General features: G+C 42.0%; 1 protein-coding gene across 2 annotated transcripts in view; it reads left to right on the top strand.

Annotated features, from left to right (window-relative positions):
* UST (uronyl 2-sulfotransferase) overlaps nt 1-22,415 on the top strand; it is a 322,913-nt gene that overhangs the window by 235,866 nt on the left and 64,632 nt on the right. The gene's annotated exons all lie outside the window — the stretch shown is intronic.

The following is a 22,415-nucleotide window of genomic DNA, read 5'->3' as shown; positions in this document are numbered from 1 at the left end:
AATTTTAAAATCCAGTCAAAGTGAATGATTTTACATCAAAGGCTGAATTAACACCAAGTTGTCAAAAGGCTTTTCTTTGGAGAAATTCAAAGCTTCTCATTAAGTCTTTAGTCTTCCAAAACTGTGCCATTTTCTAACATAGCCTTATTAGTCTCATTTTGCAAATGCCAATATTGTGCAAAGAAGTGATTAAATATCTTCCAGGGTACTTGACTTAGGAACAAACCATCGCTGGTAAATTAGAAGAAGAGGCTACAAACAAAGCAAAAAGAAAACACTTAGCAAGGTGGAAACTAAACGTAAGAACAGGATTTGTCCTCAAGGTCCTTTAACATGGGGTTCCAGGGAGTTGAGAAAAGGGGGGGGAAACAGACTTTAATTAATCATTGCACTTTTCAAGGCAGAAAAGAAGGCTATCTTATCTCATCCACTCATTTACGTAGTTAGGACTGGAGCATTAAGGTTGGAAGCACCACATGGAGTTGTCATCATTATGATGCTGTGAAAGGCTAAGCCATATTGGATATTTATCAGAGAAAGTTAATTTAGAAAATAGAATGTCACGAATGGGCTTCCCAGGTGGCTCAGTGATAAAGAATCCTCCTGCCGATGCAGGAGATGAGAATTTGATCCTTGGGTCAGGAAGATCCCCTGAAGAAGAAAAAGGCAACCCACTCCAATATTCTTGCCTGGGAAATCCCATGGACAGAGGAGCCTGGCAGGCTACAGTCCATGGGGTTGCAAAAAAGTTGGAAACCACTTAGCGACTAAATAACATACATAACAACAACAATCATGAACAATGGAATACAGGAGAGTCTGGAAAGTAGCACAATGCAGTGCTAACTGACTTCAGTTGTGTCAGATTCTTTGTGACCCTATGGACTGTAGCCCACCAGGTTCCTCTGTCCACGGGGGTTTTTCAGGCAAGAATTCTGGAGTGGGTTTCCATTTCCTTCTCCAGAGGATCTTCTTGACAGAGGAATCGAACCCACATCTCTTATGTCTCCTGCATTGGCAGGTGGGTTATTTACCACTTGCACCGCCTGGGAAGTAAGGGAACAAAATTAGAAAGCCTGGAAATGATGGTCATCTCGTAAACTTTTCCAATCCATTGCTCACCAGGCTACTTATTATGACATCCTAGTTCAATTTCATGCTTGTCCAGAAAGGGAGGATACACACGAATGATCTCATGTAATCTTTCCAGCATTCCTCTAAGACAATTATTATGCCCATTTCACAGATGAGATGCGAAGGACTACAGCAGTTAAGTAGCTTGCTTAAGTTTACACAACTAGTAAGAGGCAGAGCCTGAGTTTCAACCGGTGGTGTGCTGAAGCTCGCTTGGCCTGGCTCTGAGCAACTCTTACATTTTCAGGAAATTTTCAACTAATTACTATTTCAGTTGACATCAAGATGGTGGCTTGAATTTGGCTGTGGTAGGAATATTCACATCTTGGAAATCTGCAGATGCTATAACTTAGGTCTTTGTTTTTTGGGAAAGGGAAGTTGTTATGAATTTACTGACATATCACTGATTTGAATCCAGGTCATCTGACTCCAGAGTTGCCCCTCAAACTTCTATGCTACATCAAGGCACATAATGATTTTCTGATGCATTTCTGACTCCCAAAATTCCTTAAACCACCTTGTTTCTGCTGAATGCCTATACAAGGGTTGTCATGCCCTATGTTTTATCCCTTTCTGCATTCCGCCATCACCACTGTGTCCTGCTCCCTTCCTACACAGAAAGTTTCTCCAGGATAAGAAGATAAAATGTCTTATACTTGCTTGTATTCCAGCCCCTGCACACCACCCCACTGTTAAGTAATATTTACTGTGGAAGGTAACACTGATATATGTACTCACCTCTATTGATGATTAGGGATTAGTAGCATCTATGGAATAATGTAGAAAGGTGTTCCATATAGTTCTATCTGTCACCACTCCTATGAATTCCTGCGTCTTTCATTTATAAAGGTAGATACTACTGCAAAGTGTGTTTCAACCTCAGGATGACCTTTGAAGAGAACTGTAACATCCATTACAGTGATGCGGTTCATATGCTTCCTGCCTACTCCCACCCGCAGACCAGGGGATATATTAATTACCTGCCTGCCTGGCCACTGGCAGCTTATTGTGAAACTGTGTATCCTCCCAGCTCTGCTCTCTCCAGCCTGGGAAATAAAATATGCCTGCTGCTATGGAAGCAGGGAGGTACATACCAGCTTTCTTCTCTCCTTGTATCATGCGCTCCAGAACCTGAGAGTGCAGCGTCTGTAGAGACCAACCCAAGAAAGGTTAAGATGCAAAGAAGCCCAGGAACTCTGGCCACTGTAGAAAGTGATGTGCCCTACATAGCCCTCAGATGTCAGAAGACTTGGGTTTCAGGGTCACTTCTAACTGCTTAATGCGTGAGCTAAAAATATTTCTAATGCACATGAACCAGCTAAGGAAGCTGATGCCATGAAATCTGTTTCCAGGTGAAAAAGCGGGTCTCTCGTGAGAGCACCCTTTACCCTCAAGAAAAGACCTTAGAAATCTTTTGACATTGCAAAAAAAATCTGTAAATCACCACTTCTGCACCACTTCCTTATTAATGTTTCTTCCTTATTAATTTATTTAAAAACACTTTATTATTATTATTATTATTATTTTTTTTGGAGTGCCTGTTATGAGATGGACCCTTTTCTCAGCACTCGGGAACCATCGGGGAATAGAACAAAAATTGCTATTGTTGTGGAGCTTACATTCAAAGTTTATTCATTGCTTCATTGGGGAGGTGTGTTCATTTATCAATCATGTCTCGTTCAGCCAAACAGGCACCACTCTGAGCCATGTGTAATGGTGGGAGCAAGAACCAATGGGGAATCAGCATAGACTGTGCTGTCGGGAATGCAGTCTAAGGGAAGAGGCAGGCACATGGCCCTTGGGTTCTAGCACCTACGAACATCAGTGGACCACTCTGGAAGTCATGTGCCTGAGGCTTCCTGGAGGAGGTGACACTTGAGTCTTGCTGGATAAGTAGAAGGCAGCCAGGCAGAGAGGGCATAACTTGAAGCAGCTTGCAGCACAGCGGGAACTGAGGGTTGTGAAGGTTGCTGGGGCTGAAAGGATGAGGCGGGAACTGGAACCCAAGATTGGACAGATAGGCGGAGCCTGCATCATCATGTTTCATTCATTTCATTTATTTAAAAGACAGTTCCCTCAGGTTCATTTCTGCTGGTGTTCTCCTTTGAAAGACGGGCAGGGAGCCAGAGGAGACAGTTTCCTTGGTCTTTAACCTGCAGGTGTAGATCTGCGAAGTGATCATGCTGTCCCACGCCCCCTGCCTCCTCCCAGCCATACTCCAGTCCACTTCACCATTACATCTCTTCAAAGAAGACTTCTGTCTGTCCCCAGGCATGCAGCTAGTTCCTTCCTCTTCCACATTGCCCTGCTTCTGGGTAATTCACTGGTAGTTCACCAGCCCGTCAGACAGCCACTTAGAGGCTGCACTCTCCCACCCACATTCTAACATCTCTTTACCACCAGGGAGTGAACCAAGAGTGAGCTTTACAGTTACCTCTGTGCCTCTGGAATGGCCTTTCTGGAAACGTGGGACCCTCATCAGTCCTCCATCAGTCAATAAAAATGGGATGATAGATGTTCAAAGTCTTTGAAAATGCAAGAAATACGTAATTCACAGTGCTCTTGTTATTATTTGACGCCTGTAGACTTCTAAAGAGGCAGTAAATGACTTTGTGGGCTTTTCACAAAGGTGAGGTTCTTTGGCCTCACTGAATGCTCCCAAATAAAAGCCTTGGTTAAAAAGTTAAAAGGGCTCAAAAGGATTTAGGACAGTGAAGGGAGGGAAGAATTGAGGCGGAATATTGAAGCCAGAAATTTCAGTCCTTCCCTCTTTGAAGGAGTAGCTAAGCCACAGCAAAGGTTACCTGGGTTTCTGTTACTTTTTACTAACTTCATTAGCATTTTACGACACTTATAGTGTGATTTGATAGAAGGCTAGGGCTTCCCTGATAGCTCAGTTAGTAAAGAATCTGCCTGCAATGCAGGAGACCCTGGTTCAATTCCTGGGTCAGGAAGATCCACTGGAGAAGGGATAGGCTACCCACTCCAGTATTCTTGGATTTCCCTTGTGGCTCAGCTGGTAAAGAATCCACCTGCAATGTGGGAGACCTGGATTCAATCCCTGGGTTGGAAAGATCCGCTGGAGAAGGGAAAGGCTACCCACTCCAGTGTTCTGGCTTGGAGAATTCCATGAACTGTATAGTCCATGGGGTCACAAAGAGTCAGACACAACTGAGCGACTTTCACTTTCACTTAGGGCATTAAGGGGCCTCCCAGGTGGCTCAGACTTTGCAGTCCCCCTGCAATATGGGGGACCCCAGTTCGATCCCTGAGTCAGGAAGATCCCCTAGAGAAGGGAATGACTGCCAGTCCAGTAGTCTTGCCTGGAGAATCCCCATAGACAGAGGAGCCTGGCAGGCTACAGTCCATGGGGTTGCAAAGAGTCAGACATGACTGAGCAACTAACACTTTCATTTTCAGGGCATTAAGCAGGGGAAAAAGTAACCCATAAGACTCTTACTAAAATAATGGAAGACAAAAGTGATTGGCCTTTATACTTGTTCAGATAAACTGAAAACAACTTGGATTGCATTAATAAAAGCATCAGTTGTACTGAGAGCAAATGCACAAAAGGAGATAACATTTCACGAACCTTTCCAGATGAACAGATAATTTATTAGATCAAGGCAGCCACATTCACTGTTCCAAAAAGGGAACATGTAAAACTGAAACATCAAAGCCTGTCCAGGGCCATTAACCATTCTCATTTGAGAGGGGAAGTCTCTGTCTAATCTTTTAATCTTCCTCAAATGTAAGAGTTAATAAGAAGTTGCCAGTTCATATGGTAAATAACAACCTTTCCTGAGCTCTTGGTAGTCGATGAGTTTTTATTTTATTCATTCTCACTGCCGTATAGTCACTGAATCGTGTCCGACTCTTGCGACCCCGTGGACTGTTCATTCGAATCATTTCTGTGTGTAATTTAGATGGAGGTACATTTAAGTCCATGAAGATCCAGCTAAAGAAACATTGACCCCTTTGCGAAGAAATTTAACATTAAAAAAAAAATTAGTGTATGGGGGTAGGAAAGTTTGAAGACTTTTGCCTCGTTTGTTCTTGTTAATATTTTATTTGGAGCTTGGCACTAGAGTCAGGACAACCCATGGTAACAAAAAAAGTCTTTCATATAAAAAAAAAAACAAAAAAGTGCTATATACCAAAATATTTTTCTTTCTAACCTATTATATTTTAATTCCTTCTATCTTTTATTTTAAAATATTTATATCTGTGTGGCAGATTTATGATTATATTTTCATTTTTTGCTTAACCATGTATTCTACAATAAGCACAGGTTAACTTTGTAATAAAAATATTGGAGGAGTAAGACTAAGGTTTGACACCAAGTAGATCTTTCTTGCTTTTGAATTCAAATAGTTAAGCAAATTAGTGTAGTAAGATTGAGAAGCCAAAGAAAACATTCAGGCACAAGTTAACTGGATGCTAGTTCTCCATTTAGCCATTTTCCTTGTTCACATTGACGCCAGGGTGTTCTCATGGATAAAATTATAATCCCAGATATTCAAACTTTCAGATTCATATTTTCCGTCTCAACCCGCAGAACCTTTATGTGGGGGATTTTGCAGAAAGTTTTCCTTGTGTTTCAGTCATTTGCCTTTTCTCTGTGACAGCCAGTAGGGAACAGTAGTAGAGGCTGATCATCCCCAGGCCCTTGGGAAACAGTGCTAGGAGGCTCTGTATTCATTGATTGAGAAGCTCTGTTAAAGCACCAGCTTCTTTCTAAAACAGTTTGGATCAAACAATGAGACTAGTTGCAAACCACAATATTTATAAGAGGTGTAAATTTGGAATCTGCGGTGATGTACTTTTAGGGGTCTAAAATAAAAAATGGAAAGAGGAGAGAGGGTGCCAAGTCAACTCAGTTGGGTATAGAAGTTGATGGTACTTCCTCACTCATTCGAGAAATACTGGCAGAACATCTGCCCTGAGTCAGACACCTTCTAAGCCCTGGGACTTCTGTGAATAAGATAGAGTCCTACCTCTCTTGGAGCTGATACCTTAATGAGACAAAACAGATAGCAAACAAACAAATAATAGTCAAACACTTGCTCCTTGGAAGAAAAGCTATGACAAACCTAGATAGTGCAGTAAAAAGCAGAGATAACACTTTGCCAACAAGGATCTGTACAGTCAAAGCTGTGGTTTTTCCACTAGTTATGTACGGATGTAAGAATTGGATCATAAAGAAGGCTGAGCACCAAAGAACTGATGCTTTCAAACTGTGGTGCTGGAGAAGACTCTTGAGAGTCCCTTGGACTGCAAGGAGATCAAACCAGTCAACCTTAAAGGAAATCAACCCTGGATATTCCCTGGAAGACTGCTGCTGAAGCTGAAGCTCCAATACTTTGGCCGCCTGATGTGAAGAACCAACTCACTGGAAAAGCCCCTGATGCTGGGAAAGATTTAGGGCAGGAGGAGAAGGGGGCGATAGAGAATGAGATGGTTAGACAGCTTCACCGGACTCAATCGACATGAGTTTGAGCAAATTCCAGGGGATAGTGAAGGACGGGAAGCCTGGCATGCTGCAATCCATGAGACCTCAAAGAGTCAGACTCGACTTAGCAACTGAACAACAACAGTGGTAGAGAATTCACCTGCCAATGCAGGAGATGCCAGAGACTCGGGTTTAATTCCTGGGTAGGGAAGATCCCCTGGAGTAGGAAACAACAACCCGCTCCAGTGGAAAATTCCATGGACAGAGGAGCCTGACGGGCTCCATGAGGTCACAAAGAGTCACAACTGAGCAACTGAGCACTCAGCATTAGACCCACTAACTAGCTAATGTTAGATATTAGAGAAATCTTGTTATTTAATACTTTAAACAAGCACATATGCTACCATGAGGTTTTAGTATTTTAATAAATAGTTCAATGTATTTGGTTTCCTTCCTACTCTTATGTGTTTTATTTTATACATTTTAGCACATTGATCTGAGAAGTGGGTCCTTAGACTCCAGCAGACTGCTAGAGGTCAACAGTAGGGCTTTAAGCTCACTTCTCCTATCTCTTCACAGAGTTTAAAGGGCTGAAATTTACTGCAACGAGTAGTTTCCACTGCTCCTTCAAAGACCTTCTTAAATTAAAAAAAAATTATTTTGAAGTGTGTGCAGGTGAAGAGTACCATGATGTCCAGTCAAGTCTGGTCCACTATCTTGATTCATGCTAATGAGCCAACCACTTTTCACCAAATTTTGCACATCAGCGCAAATGTTGGCACCATCAAAAAGACAATGCATTAGTAAGATTCTGAAGATAGTTTTCATTTTGGTATCCCTGAAAGGATCTTAAGTCCCACCAGCAATCTGTGGACTTCACTTTGAGAACCACCAGGCTAGATTAAGTGTCAAGTACAGAAATTCTTTTAAGCACTTAAAACCACCCCAGGGACCCTATTTGCATAAAAATGTTCTTGGTGGTGGTTGTAGTTTTCTATCCAACTCTTTGAAATAGAAGTTTTACCCAAGTTTGCAAGGGAGAATTTTTTTCAATCTCAGTCAAAAATAATCTGCTGTTGACATTTTTGGGTGGGCTAGCGCTGAAATACAAGTCAGGAAATATCTCTTACAGCAGAGACAGATGGCCCCGTCAGTATCCGGTATAGAAGGGTCTTCACCTCCTTTGTGTAATGAACCCCTTTAGCAGTCCAGTGAAGCCTACAAACCTCTTCTCAGAATAATGTTTTTAAATGCATAAAATAAAATACTTAGACTACAAAGAAAACAAATCATATTGAAATACAGTTATAACCAGAGACCACTTTGCAAGGGTGCGGGCATCTCTGTATTCCAAGCTAATAACCACCTCCTTCCCTCAGTCTTTACTGACAAGGAGAAACAGCTAGGGATGACATTTGCTTTTTTTAATGCACTCATTTCCATGTTAGTTAACATCTTTAAATCTCCAAATTCTAACTCTCAGTGAGATAGATTTAGACCTAACGAGTCCAAAGCAAGAATGTGGAGTAAGAAGCAGTTTCTCCTCCACCTTCTATAAGACTGAGCAGTACATGACTCCTGCTAAATACAGACTCTTTTTATATACATTTTTTATTTTTTAATTGAAGGATAATTGCTTTACAATGTTGTGTTAGTTTCTGCTGTACTGCAAAGTGAATCAGCTATGAATATACATATTTCCTCTCACTCTGGAGCCTCCTTCCCATCCCCACATCCCCGAGAATGGTCCTGAGCCGTAGGTAGGAAGATCTTGGGTACTGCCTCCTTAATAGTCTAGGACTATCAAGAATTCTCTGCTAGAACTCTCTAAAATTTTAATTAGTTAGTCTTAGTCGCTCAGGCATGTCCAACTTTTTGCACCCCATGAATTGTTCTCCACCAGGGTCTTCTGTCCATGGAATTCTCCAGGCAAGAATACTGGAGTGGGTAGCCATTCCCTTCTCCAGGGGAGAACCAGGGTGTCCAACCCAGGGCTCGAATCAGCATCTCCTGCTTGCCGGCAGATTCTTTAATGTCTGAGCCACCAGGGGAACCTCTTTTTCAAAAAAACAATTGTTTCACATCAATAACTCCCTTCTTTTTCTCTGCTTCTTAAATCAAAGCAGCATCCATAGGCTTACTGTATTTTGAGAAACTACCTAACCCTTAGTGGTAAAAGTGAAGAAGCAAAGAATTTACAGTATGGTTACCTTAAGAGTTTAATCAACCATAACCCCATGGTGAAATTTTCTACTCTTCTGGTGAAAGGTTTGTGAATTATTAAAAATAACCCATTTATCCCCCTCCATAGAAGAGAATGTTGGTGCTGATAATTGAAAACAGCTGATAATCTAGAAATCCATTATATTTAATTTTAGAATTAATAACAGTATTCTTGCATTGTGGTCTCCTCTGATTGTGTTTTTCTTGGGCTAATGATGAAATGAATTCTCAGTCTTTGACTTAAGGGTGGAGAGGTAAGTTGGTGGTTTGAAAATATCCCAAGAGTAGGAAGCCAGCCTACGATTTTAAATTTGCCACAAATAATCCACCTGGTGGATAATCACTGATTCTTTAGTCAAGGGTTTCATTGTGGTCCTAGTAAGTTTTTTTCATGAAGGAAATCATGCAGCCTGTAAACCACAGCTCCCCTTCTGGGACCCACCACTGAGCTCTTTTAGTTTACACCCCACTTTCCTTACATTTCTCACTGCATAGTTTTCCTGTTAGGAGTGAGCAGAACCATCGAGTCTTCTATTTCTGCAACTGCTTTATCCAATGTTGCTGAATCCTCGAGAATCCTTAATCAATGTATTCAAATCTCAAGCCACCTGTTCACTCTGGGGTTCTCTCTGTAGCTTACAAAGCATTTTCAGATGCACTTTCTTTAATCCCCACAGCTGCCCTGTAAAAGAGGTGCTACTGTCCTTTGGACTTGTGGGCCTAGTAGTTGCAGTGCATGGGCTTAGTTGGGCCATGGCCTGTAGGCTCTTAGTTCCTGGACCAGGGATCAAACCCATGTCCCCTGCACTGGAAGGGAGATTCTTAATCACTGGACCACCAGGGAAGTCCCACTATGCTTATTTTATAGACAAGGAAATTGATGCTCACAAAGGTGAAGCATCTTGCCCACTGTGATCCAACTAGTAAATGGATCAAACTTAGAGCATCTGACGATAAATCCAGTTTTCCTTCTCTGTCCCACAGCTCTGTCACATAACTGGTCTAGTATCATTAAAATCCAGCTGTTCTTTATCTACCAACATTATTCTTGTCAGAAACATAGGATAGCAAACCATAGGTCCTGTATTTTTCAGGGAGTACTCAAATTTGAAACGGTAATGGCTAAGCCAATGGGACATAATAAACTGGTTAACTGTGAGTCCTATTGACCTGCAGACATGATTGCTTCACTCACAATTTTTGTTTCCTGAGTGGAATTAGGAGATTTTACACAAAAATCCAAATGTCTTGCTCTGCTTGTAAAATCAGATGATGGGGCGATCCCTGCCACAAAATCCATGTGGCAGTGACAGGCCTGAGCAGAGTAGCACCTGCCCCCCAAGACAGTAGGTATGTTTTCCCAGTTTGCCCCAGGCTTTTCCACTCAGACAGCATGGATGGGTACAGGACCCCATTTGTGCATCCGTGTGATCTGACAGCACTAGTGGGCAGTGGGGTTTGCCACCCCTGCTCTAGAACATTCCTTCCTGGGGAGCAGGAATGCACTGTCCATAACACAGGGCCCAGTATATATTGGAAGCCCAGTAAGGACAGTGTTGAATGAGGACTATGATTCTTGTAACAGTAATTAAATCATCCACCTTGAGAGCTGAAAATGTTTAACCTGGTCATTACAAAGAATTGGTTCTAACCACCTAAGTCATTACAGTTGATTGTGCCTTCATCAGTTGTTCATGGTGAGAGAGAAAGAGAGAAATAACCCTTCCTTCCAAATATGTTTAATCAGTTTTTCACGAGGAAGACTCTGCCTTTCTTCCTACACATTCTTCCATGTGTATGTCTAAATGATAAACATACGTAAACGCTTAGTCTGTGGAAGTCATCTCTGCATCTTTGGTGTGACTCATATGGTTTAAATTGAGGCAATAAGATATTTGCTTTTCTTTGCCTTTGGTTCTCAGTTCTAGAGACTTGGAGGAAAAAGTATCTGGGAAATTTTGATACTTCAAAACTTTAATAGTCCTTCATTTCAATAAATGTTTCACTTATGTGGGTAGATAAGTATACCCACTTATACTATAGTGATTTGAAATTTTTCATTCTTTATAGAGCATTAGTCTATCCAGGGACAGATAATACATCGGAAAAGAGGAAGAATATCAATAATTGAAAGGAAAAGGTAGTAAAAGAAAAACTATCATAACATAGCCCTTAAAAAAATAAGAATTGGAGTTTACATTGGTTTGTTAAATGTCATCTCTTAGACGCAGCTGCACATAATAAAAATATGAGAGAACTTTTTACAAGGAAGCTGTGAGAGACATCCCAATAACCAGGGACATCCCAATAACCCCCAATAAAAGGGGGACTTATCTTGTAGCTTTTTTTTTCTTGAATTCTATGGAGTTACATTTCATTCTGGAGCAGAAATAATCCAGGGAGCAGGGGCAATGATAGGATCAGAAGTGAGGTCTCTAGACAAACTTGGATGGAACATTTCAAAGGTATAAGTCTGAAGATTCATAAAGGTCTCTTACCCACCAGGAAATAGTCCAAGAGTCCTTAAAGTCAGAAGAAAAAGAATGTGAATGAATGAATGAATGAACGAATGAATGAACTACAAAAAAATAAAGCTCAGGGCAAAATAAGGCAGTAGGAAAAAAAGGCATTCGACTGAGGGTGGAACTATTCTTAAAGTATTTTTTCTGGATTTTTTTGTTTGTTTAATTTTCACTACACATTATGGAAAACTTCAAATATTCATATAAAAGAGAATAGTCCAGTGATCCTCCATTACCCAGTCAATTCTTAGTCACTCATGATTACAGGGTCTCAAGGAACTGAAATTTCCAGTGCATCTAAAATAATCATTCTGACTATTTAGTTTCAATTTCTCTTTTTTAAGTCTATTGTGGATTCTTTATGACCTTCTGAGTCATATGGGGCCACAGAAGGGAGAAGCTGGAAGCCTTAAAAAAAAAAAATCCACAAACATGTTGTTTATGCCCTGGATAACCAGAAGTTGAAAGTGTGACTTTCGTGGTTTGTTTTGGCCTCGTAGGCCAAAACTATTAGACTATTGGATGTGAAAGAAAGGAAAGGGAATGCTGAACCTCTTCAGTTGGGAAGGCAAAATCATCAAAATTCTATGAGGTTAAGACAGTTGCTGTGGCTTTTAGAAACTTGTGTGGCCCAAAGGAGTCATAAATCATTTGTATGGTATAAAACCTTTGAAGAACATACTTGGTTTCCCAGGAATGCCTGCCTTTCTTACACACACAAAAGGCTCATGTCCCTCAAGAAGCTTGGTTGGAACCTCATTGGTCTGCTTAGCATTGCCTCCGGGAAATACTGAGCTGTGTAGGGACTTAGCCCTTCTCTGAGGCTTTTTTTAACAGGTGAAATGAACAGATACGAGCTGCATGATGCATTTCTTTCCAGTTCATAATTAAAGTTTAAAGTAAAATCTGCAGTGGCCCTTCTGGTCCCTGGCCTAAGTTTTAATAGCATTTTTTCCTTCTGGGGTTACAAGGAAAGCAGTCAAGAGTTAAAATGTATGTCTATGGTCTTGTTAAGATCCAGAGTTGGAAAGCTATAGATCCTTAAGATCCCCTGGCCATCCACTCAAATGATACCGTACTACCACCCCTACAGAAAGCCCACAGAATTGTGACCTGTCTGTTTCCTATGTGACTCGGCAGGAGAGAGGTGGGTTGACCTCTCCATAAACCCAACTTCCTGCTTATTTTGTGTGTTTGATCCGCATCTCAACATTAGTCATATTAGAAGGTCAGAGAGTCCCATTGACTGTGTGCTTCCACATAGTATCAACATAGCCCCTTTCTGCAGGGATTGCTGCCATCCGTATGCAGGGCTGAATGCTCAGGGATCAGGGGTCTGTTTAACCACGACAGCACTTTCAGAGCTTACGGCAGTACGGTATCATTTGGCAGAGGTCTTTCTGGACCTTGGAGACTAGAATCACAAAATCCCAAAGTCATTATTTCTCTAAGTGGAGTGCACATCTGGAAAGTACCTTTTCTAGGAGGGAGTAGGATAGAGGTCATTTAATGACATTTCGGTCTTCCAGATGTCTCCTAAAAAAAGTATCCATAATGATATATCAGTGTCCACAATATCATTTAAAGACTTTTTGATTAAAACACAACAGTGCTTGCTTTCTGGGTTTCACTTTGCTGCTGAATTTTTTATGATGTTGTTTATTGAAAAGCAGCACTATGTTCTGAAAGCTTTTACCAGATTCCCATGGTGATTTGCTAGGCATAGCACAATTCAAATTAAAATTTCATCATCTTCAAAGGCTACTTTTATGAGCTATAAAAGAGCACCTGCCTGGCCCTGCGTGGGTGCCATAATACAGAGAAGAGGCATGACGCTTTTCTTCCAAAAGTTTAGAGCCTGTATCATCCTAATAAAGAAAATGTAGAGCGAAGATTATACCATTTTCATGTTTGTGGTTTACTTCAAATATTGAAACTTTTGGCAACATTTGAAGCAATTAAAAGACTCAAAGCAATGCCATTATAATAGAGTCATTGCTATGATATATTAATTGCAGGGTCTGTAAGAAGAATCCTCAGAACTCACACTGTTTGAGGTCTGGTTTAAACTATGCTCTGGCCTAAACTATGCTCTGGCCCAGTTCCTCTGACATCATTATGAAGCAGAAATGATCACATTTCAATAAACATGTGACCTTGCTTTGGCATGGCCTTGACATTTTACCAAGCTTCTTTCCTCTGACTCGGCAAGATGCACTCCCTATATCCATCCCCCACACTTCTGCACTCAGGATTCCTTCCAGTAGAACTTTCTGCAGGAAAAAAAAAAGCCTGAACAGCCCATGCAGGACCCCAAGCAAGATGGTATACTGATTTCATGTTCCCTTGATCCCCAAACACATAACAGTGATAGAATATTTAAACAGGAAATACAAAGAGTGTCCCCAAGGCTGGAACAATGCCAGAGGAATGAGCAGCAGTGGAATCACAGGTCAGCTGATCTCTGGCTCAGAATCAGGCGGCAACAGCCACGCATTGGGCTCCCTGTCAAGATGGAGGCCAGCACCAGGCTGCCTGCCACAGCCTGAGGTGGACAGCCACACTTCCTTCACTCTCGAGCAAAGAAAGCCAGACAAAATGGCCGCTGCCCCAAGCCTGGAACTATGGCTTTTAAAGGGTAAACCTAGGGAGGGAGTAAAACGAAGTCACGGCCTCATACGTAGGAAGTGAACCAAATTCTTCCTTCTTGGTAACCAGATCAGTTATTCCCAGCAGAGAACTAATAGCCCTCTCTGCCTCTTTTTCCTGAGTCTTCCCTCAACTAGTCGCTGAATTCAGTTTTCATGATTTATGATTCTATAAAAATTTATGCCTGAAAAAATTCTCAAAATGGACTTTCATTCCCTATGAGAATATTCCCTTTATTCTCATAGGATGGGAACTTCAAATGAGATCTGGTTCTGGTCTAGTGCCAGGAGCCCTGATAGGAGTAACTGCAAAATCACCGGGAAGGACAGGGACTGGCAGGAAGAGAGAAAGAGTGAGAGTGAAAATGAATCTCCTGCTCAGAATGAGCCTACAGGCCGAATAATCTAAGCAAGCGCATGAAAAAAACCCTAATACCGAGAAAAGCTACAAAATCTACTGTTGAGACAGAAATTCATTCTGTCTCAGTTATCATTATAGAACAATCTGGCAAAGACTTTAAAATAAGTATGCCTAGGATGTTGGAAAGATAAAAGTGTGAATAACTTCCATTAAGAGCAGAAAATTATATGACAAACACTTGAAACAAGAGCATTATGGTATTAATAAATAATAAATCTTAAAAATGAAAAATGTGGTAATTGAAATAAAAACTTAATGGTCATGGAAATAAAAGCTTAAGAAATGGAATAAACTTTGAACTGAGTAGAGTGAAAGAGGAACTTTATGAATTAGAAAGTAGGCATGAAGAATTGATCAAAACTTCAATTCAGAAATGTCAAGACAGAGAGAGAAAGAAATAGAAGGAGCAGTTAAAAGATGTGGGAAAGGTGGTAAATTTCCAACAATCAGTCAATAGGAGTTTCAAAAAAAGAGAATGGTGAAATGATAGGGAAGCAGTGTTTGAAGCTATTGAAAGATAAAATAGTCTAAAATAGAAGGTGTGATTCTTCAGACTGAAAGCATACATAAGAACTGAATAGAATAAACAAAGTTAAATTTACGCTCAAATATTTTGAAATAAAGCTGCAGGATACCAAGGAAAAGGAAGAAAAGCAGATGACCAGTGAAAGAAGCATAACTAGGCTGGTATCAGATTTCCCATCAGCAGCAGTAGATACCAGATAACAGCAGAGTAATATCTTCAGAGTGCTGAGGAAAATAACTGTCAACCTAGGATTTAATAGGGGCTTCCCAGGTGGTGCTGATGGTAAAGAACCCACCTGTCAATGCAAGAGACAAAGAAACATGGGTTCTATCCCTGGTCGGGAAGATCCCCTGAAGTCGGAAATGGCAACCCTGGAGAATCCCATGGACAGAGGAGCCTGAAGGGCTACGGTCCATAGGGTCGCCAAGAGTCAGACACAACTGAAGCAACTTAGTCCGCACACACACAAAATCAGATTGCTTTAGATTATATCAGGGCATCATAGATGCAAACTTTATAAGAAAATTCTGGCTGAAAGTTTAAAATCAGAATCCTAGGTAAAGTTAATCTTGTGTTTCATTTCTAACAGCTTCAAAGAATTAACAGCCCTCTCTACCTCTTTAGGGGCTTCCCTGGTGGGTCAGACATTAAAGCTTCTGCCTGCAATGCCGGTGACCTGGGTTCAATCCCTGGCTTGGGAAGATCCCCTGGAGAAGGAAATGGCGACCCACTCCAGTACTCTTGCCTGGAAAATTCCATGGACAGGGGAGCCTTGTAGGCTACAGTTCATGGGGTTGCACAGAGTCGGGCATGACTGAGCGACTTCACTTCATTTCTACCTCTTTTTCCTGAGTCTTCCTCCCACTAGTCACTGAATTCAGTTCTCATGATTTGTTATTCTATAAAAATTTGTGCCTGAAAAATTTTTCAAGATGGACTTTCATAAAATGTCCCACTTGTATAAAATTTAAGGGATCCAAAGATTTTGTAAATCCACTGGGGCTAACCTCTGCTTAAAGACATTTTGGTGCAGATATTCCAGATGTTATATGTAGAAGGAAGGGAAATGATTATTAGCCAAAAAAATTGTAATTATGAAAAGGAGTGACTGATAATGAATTCCACTTTTACTTTTGAAAATGTTTGTACAAAACTGGGTTGGGCCAAGTGTTTTTACATTAGAATCTGTAGACATTTATTTGCCTAATAAAATAACCACCCAGCCTGGCAAAACTGCATACTTGGCAGTCCCTTCTGCCCGGGAGCCTGGAACAGCATTGGCCCAGCAGGTGTGGCTTTCAAAAGGTTCAGAGAGCTGAATCCGGGAAGTCTGCCCAGCGTTCCACCTGAGTACAGTGTGCCTTCCCGAAGGCCAGGTTCATTTCCAGCTTTTCTTAGGTTCAAAAGACCTCTATTCATTCACAATTGATAATGAAAACTAAAATAACCAAGGGATTGACACTATACACCAAAATTATAACATTTCTTTTCAATAAAAGAGGCCACGTATTTTTTAAATTAATTTATTTATTTTAATTGGAGGCTAATTACTTTACAGTATTGTAGTGGTTTTGGCTATACATTGACATGAATCAGCCATGGGTGTACATGTGTTCTCCATCCTGAACCCCCCTCCCACTTCCCTCAGGGTCATCCCAGTGCACCAGCCCTGAGCATCCTTTCTCATGCTTTGAACCTGGACTGGCGATCTGTTTCACAAATGGTAATATACATGTTTCAGTGCTATTGTCTCAAATCATCCCACCCTCGCCTTCTCTCCACAGAGTCCAAAAGTCTGTTCTTTACATCTGTGTCTCTTTTTCTGCCTTGCATTTAGGGTCATTGTTATCACCTATTTTTGACCTGTAGAATATAGATACTCTATAGCATTTAACACTATTGTATTCATATGAAACCTACTCTTCTGCTTGCTGGCATGGGCTTGGTAGCCCTCTTTCCTTAAAGGGTGAGGTGATGGTGGTGGTTTAGTCACTAAGTCATATCTGACACTTGTGACCCCATGGACCATAGCCCACTAGGCTTCTCTGTCCATGAGATTCTCCAGGCAAGAATATTGGAGTCATTTGCCATTTCCTTCTCCACGGGAATCTTCCCGACCCAGGAATCAGACCTAGGTCTCCTGTACTGCAGGCGGTTCTTTCCCAACTGAGCTATAAGGGAAGCTCGAAGGGTGAGGTAGGGGGAAGAAGAGAACTCTCAACATCTTGGGCCTTAGGAAGGAAATGAAGAAGAAAAAATGTTTTCCTAGACTGGTGATTTTTTTCACAAGGTGCTCTTTGATCATAGAACCCAGTCATGACCCAGCTAATAAGATCTGACTTCCTGGGCCCTAGGATCAGAATCACCTGCTTCTGTAGGGCAATGGGAGGAGTGGGATGTTGGGGAGGAAGTTTTGCTAGCTGTTCCATTATCTTGAGCCTCTGTGTGCTGGTCTGAAATAATGATTTTCAGATTTAGAACCTTTTTATCAACTGAAATCTTATAAAAAGCCGAATACCTAAACCCAGGCAAAGCACAGCTCTTTCAGTTTGGATAGGGCTGGGGGACCTGGAGTCCTGTCCATCTGGGCACACCTCCCCCACCATGGACTATGTGTACCTCAACTTTTCTTTTTTCTGAAACTTCTTAGATCCTTCCTTTCTGGGCCCAGGATTAGCCATAGGATTGGAGAGGGCTTGATGGCAAAAGATCATGGAATGAATGAGAAACATTCTAGAGACTCCACTTATTTTGTCTTACTAAATGAGCCAAGTCCCAGGACCACTGTCAAACTGGTAAGGGGGGGAGATTTTTTTGACTGGGGACCAAGGATGCTGAGAGTGCTGCAAACCACACCATGTAAGTTGCCTGTGCTTTGTCTACTCAGAGAGTTCACCAGGAGTTACCTTGAAACTGCTGTCAGGTCCTGAATTGTTCCCCAGCTTCTGGAGTCTTTCTTTCTCTACAAGTGGGCTGGAGGATGCTAACGCTCATTCTGCCTGGAATGCCGCCAAAACCTGGGCCTCCTCTGGGACTAGGGGAGAAGGAAATTTCAGGCAAGGGAGACGGATGAACCAGGCATGGAATTCCCTACTGGCACAAGGTTGCTGCTCATGAACAGTAACCAGCCTTTCAAAATCACCCAGAGGTTCTTCTTTAAAGTGGAGATTTCTATCCTGGTCCCCAGAGAACCCGTTTACGTCAAGCACTCTGGAAGGCCTGTCTGGGAATTAACGTTTTTAACAGGTGTCCTGCCAGATTGTTATTCCCACTGCATTGTCAATAAGAATTCTTCAAAGTTTCTGAACACGGGGCTGATGTGGATGAATTTGTATTTCAGCTGAGTTAGTGCAGCAACTCTGTACAGGTTGCATTTGGGCAGAAGAAATGGAAGGGATATTACCTAGCAGCAGATGAGTTGAGCGGGGATTGAGGTGTGGAACGGGTGGGAGAACGAAGATGAAGAAACTTTTCAGGGGTCAAGTTGCAGGGTGGGGCCGCTGAGTGACGTGGAGAGTAACGGTGAGAGAGGAACCAGGGAGGACCCTCAGGGATCCCGCGGTAGTGACTCGGGTTTCCGTTGGGTGCTGTGGGGCCTTGGGTACTTAGTCATCACAGTCCAGCCAGTGGAAATGTTACAGGAGCAAACCAACAGAGGATGATTTTGCTAAAAGATCAGAGTGAAGGAAGATGAACCCACAAAGAAAACCTAGAGGGTATAAGTGTACACTTTAAAAAATGGCATAGTTTAGAATAAATTTCAACCAAAACTGGTCCCTTTTATTGTAGTTTTGGCAGTTAAGTGGACTCAGTTATCTGGAAAGTGTGTTTATACAAAATATCTCATTTCCCTAATAAATTGAGAATATGGTCAGAGTGTGGGGTCTTATGTTTATACCCAATCTTAAAAGTGAGCTAGATGGGCAGGAGAGTGTTTTGTGGGTTGCCGAGGTAGATACCAAGATCCAAGGACCAGATGAGAAAATCGTAGATCAAGCACTGGCTCCAGTTTGGCTCAAGTCATCACCATGATGATGACCTTAGAGCAGATTTTAAATATATATATTAAGGTTTTCATTTAAAGCAACCTTACCCTAGAAGCACTGCATGAGAAGAAAAAAGTGAAATTGCATAATCGTTTTAAGCTATATATGTACGAAGAGAACAAAGGTGATTGTAAGACAACAGAAGATAGTAAAGCCTAACACCAAAGATAAGATGCTTAACTCTGTGGGAAAACCAAATGGCCCAAATGGCTGGGCCCAAATGGCCAAACCAAATGGCTGAACAGTGCCCATCAGAGCAGGCTACTGGAGGCACAGCCGTGCTGACACTTGTCACAGTTGGTGGCTCAGGACACTGAAAGGTCACTCACTGAAGATCTGGATTCCAGGAAGAGTGGACTGTGTGAGTGGCCAAGACCCGCCTCCTGAGGCCACAAGTCCTTGAGCTGCCGGGAAGCAACCCCACTGGGTGCTGTGGCTAAGCCGCAGGCAGCTAAGTGCGTGGGTCTTCACAGCTCGTTTCTGGCTTCCGCTTGGCCTTACACCTGAGTCATCTTTTATTTATGCCCTCCTATAGCATTTCCATAAGCTGGTTGTGGCCAACACCATTCATCAACCTAATGGGCTCAAATGGAACTCTTTGAAATCTCCCGAGACATGTCTTACTCTAAGAAAGAAAGGTTAACAGCGATTCTTGAACTCGGAATTTATGTCTTCCCATAAATTGACCTCGGGAGGTTATTTGTGGATTCCAATAGAGGAAAGTCCTTCCGAGGCCCCTGCAGTCCTTGGCCCTCCCGGCCCCCACCAGCTGATGTCCTCTGCCGGCTCCTGCGCCAGGATCTCTGGGGACAGCATGGCGGTTGTATGTCTTGGCTTATTCCCTCTGCCATTTGTCCATTCATTCGCTGAGTATTTATTGCAGCCCTGCTTTTTCCAGGCAGGGTGCTAAGCGCTGGAGACGCAGCGAACAGACATCTGTGCTCTCCTGGACTCACCACCTAAGCAAACAGTTACACAAGTTCTTATTAAAAGGCAACTGGAAAGTGAACTCGGAGGAGCGCAGGTGCTGTGGAAGTTTCTGTGGGAGGCTTTGGGGGGCTCTGTTGCCCCACCCCTCTTGTTAATGAAGGTCTCTGGGGGGCTGACTGTGTATGGGCAGGATCTCTGGACACCCCCTAAATCACCATCACATTACTCAGCCGTTGCTGTGAAATCTCACCCTCAGAGGACAGACCCTCTGTCTCTGACCATGACGGCCCTGGCTGGAGTGTACTGCGCCCTGCTTCTCACCCAGCTCCAGGCTCCCTCCCTGTGACCCCAGCCCAGTTACTGGGCACTCTGACCTGAGGCTTAGGTCCCTGGGGGATGCCAGCTGCCAGAGGATACCTGGAGGGTGAACATCCTCAAAGCAAAGTCCAGTCACCCGCCTACACAAGTTTTAGTTTGTTTTCCAAAGTGTTTGTTGTTTAGTTGCTAAGCTGTGTCTGATTCTTTGCGATCCCATGTGGTGTAGCCCACCAGATTTCTCTGTCCATGGGATCTCCCAGGCAAGAATACCAGAGTGGGTTGCCATTTCCTCTTCCAGAAAATCTTCCCAACCCAGGGATCACACCCAAGTATCTTAGATCTCCTGAATTGGCAGGCAGATTCTTTACCACTAAGCAACCAGGGAAGCCCTTTACAATGTGTAGCTCTCAAACTTTTCTGATGATAAAACTAAAATACATACATTACAATAAAAGCTAACATTTCAAAAATGAATCAATGTAAAAGTTAAATATATTGCCACATTCCATTACATCTACTTTCATAAATAACTTCTTTGAACAGTTTGGTGTTTATCCTTCCAGATATTTGTGTCCTTTTGTAAACACTTAAGTTTATTTTCATGTTGTCATACATGTTCATATTGTCCTATAACCGACTCTGTTTCATCTGCAGACATCCTGAACGGTTTTCAGGACAGTGCGTGTAGATCCTCCTCCTTTCTGGGTGCCCTGTGTGTGTTTCCTGGTAGGAATGCACCAGAAGTGAATCAATCCCCCATTAATGAACTGTGAGCTCGGCCATATTTTGTTGTCATAAATCTTATAGCAATGAATAGTCTTATACATACATCTCTCTGTGTCAAATTCTTCCTAGAAAGGTATTTTGGGTCTAACATCCTGCATTTTTAATGGGCTTTCATTCACAATGAGGTGCTCTTAGCCACCCTTCACGTCACGCGTGGCTGGATGTGCTGGCGTTCACTGTTCCGTTTGCTCCTAGCATATTCCTCTCCGGGAACTACACACCTCTGCTTCCCACAATAGGCCCAAGTGTTTAACTACAGTTTGCTTTTTGCTGAATCTCTTAGTCCAGTTGGATTGTGTACTTTATTTAATTGTTATATAAACCAAAGAAGCATGAAGGAGAAAAGAAAAGCTTGTCCTAAAAAAAAAATGATGTTTAAGTTACGTTTTTCTAACCACCAACTTGAACTAAAAAAAAAAATTTAAATAACTAACCATTTACACAAATCACATCAGATTCAGTGGCTTCAACTGACTTGTAAACTCCACTGACCGTGGGACCATGTTTGCTGAATCTCTTTCTTCCAGTTGAATTCGTTATTGTAATTGTGTAGTTTATTTAATTATTACATAAACTAAAGAAGCATGAGGGGGGAAAGGTTGTTCTTAAAAAAAAAGAAAAAAACATTTAAGTTATGTTTTTCCAACTACAAACTTGAACTAAAAAAAAATTTTTTAATAACTAACCACTTACACAAATCATATCAGATTCAGTGACTTCAACTAACTTATTATAAACTCCTTTAGCCATGGGACCACTCTTAATCCACCTTGCCAGTAATGTTTCTGAAAAGCATCCCACAGCTGTTTGGTTTGTTTGTAAATTGGGTTATCTTTTCTCCTTAGAAATACCTAAGAACTAGACATGTCTTATCTGGGGTATCCAATGTAATCTGCCTTAATGAAAGTGGATTTTTAGCCCTCTTTTTCATCCCCCATCAAGCCACTGTAAGCTCCAGTATTGCTGACTAAGACCCCATGTTCAGCCTCATAGAAGAGAAATTTTCTGTCCGGAAATTACAAATTTGCTATTGGAAATCACAACTGTTGCCTTTGAAAGTGAGAGAATGTCTGTAGGCAAACATCCGGCCACTTTCTAACCTAATATAACATTAGAGATGATTTTACAGCCCCTCCAAAATTTACAAACCCTTTATGTGACTATGTTCAATACTTAAGTATTTGTTATGGGCTTCCCATGTGGCTCAGTGGTAAAGAATCCGCTTGCTAAGCAGGAGATGTAGATTCAGTCCCCGGGTGGGGAAGATCCCCCAGAGAAGGAAATAGCAACCCACTCCAGTATTCTTACCTGGGAAATTCCATGGACAGAGGAGCCTGGTGGGCTACAGTCCAAGGGATCAGGGGTTGCAAAGAGTCGGACATGACTTAGCAAGTGAATAACAAGTATTT

The sequence above is a fragment of the Muntiacus reevesi genome, chromosome 3 (genome assembly GCF_963930625.1).
Source record: "Muntiacus reevesi chromosome 3, mMunRee1.1, whole genome shotgun sequence".
Lineage (NCBI taxonomy): Eukaryota > Metazoa > Chordata > Mammalia > Artiodactyla > Cervidae > Muntiacus > Muntiacus reevesi.
This window is presented reverse-complemented; position numbering and strand designations above follow the sequence as displayed.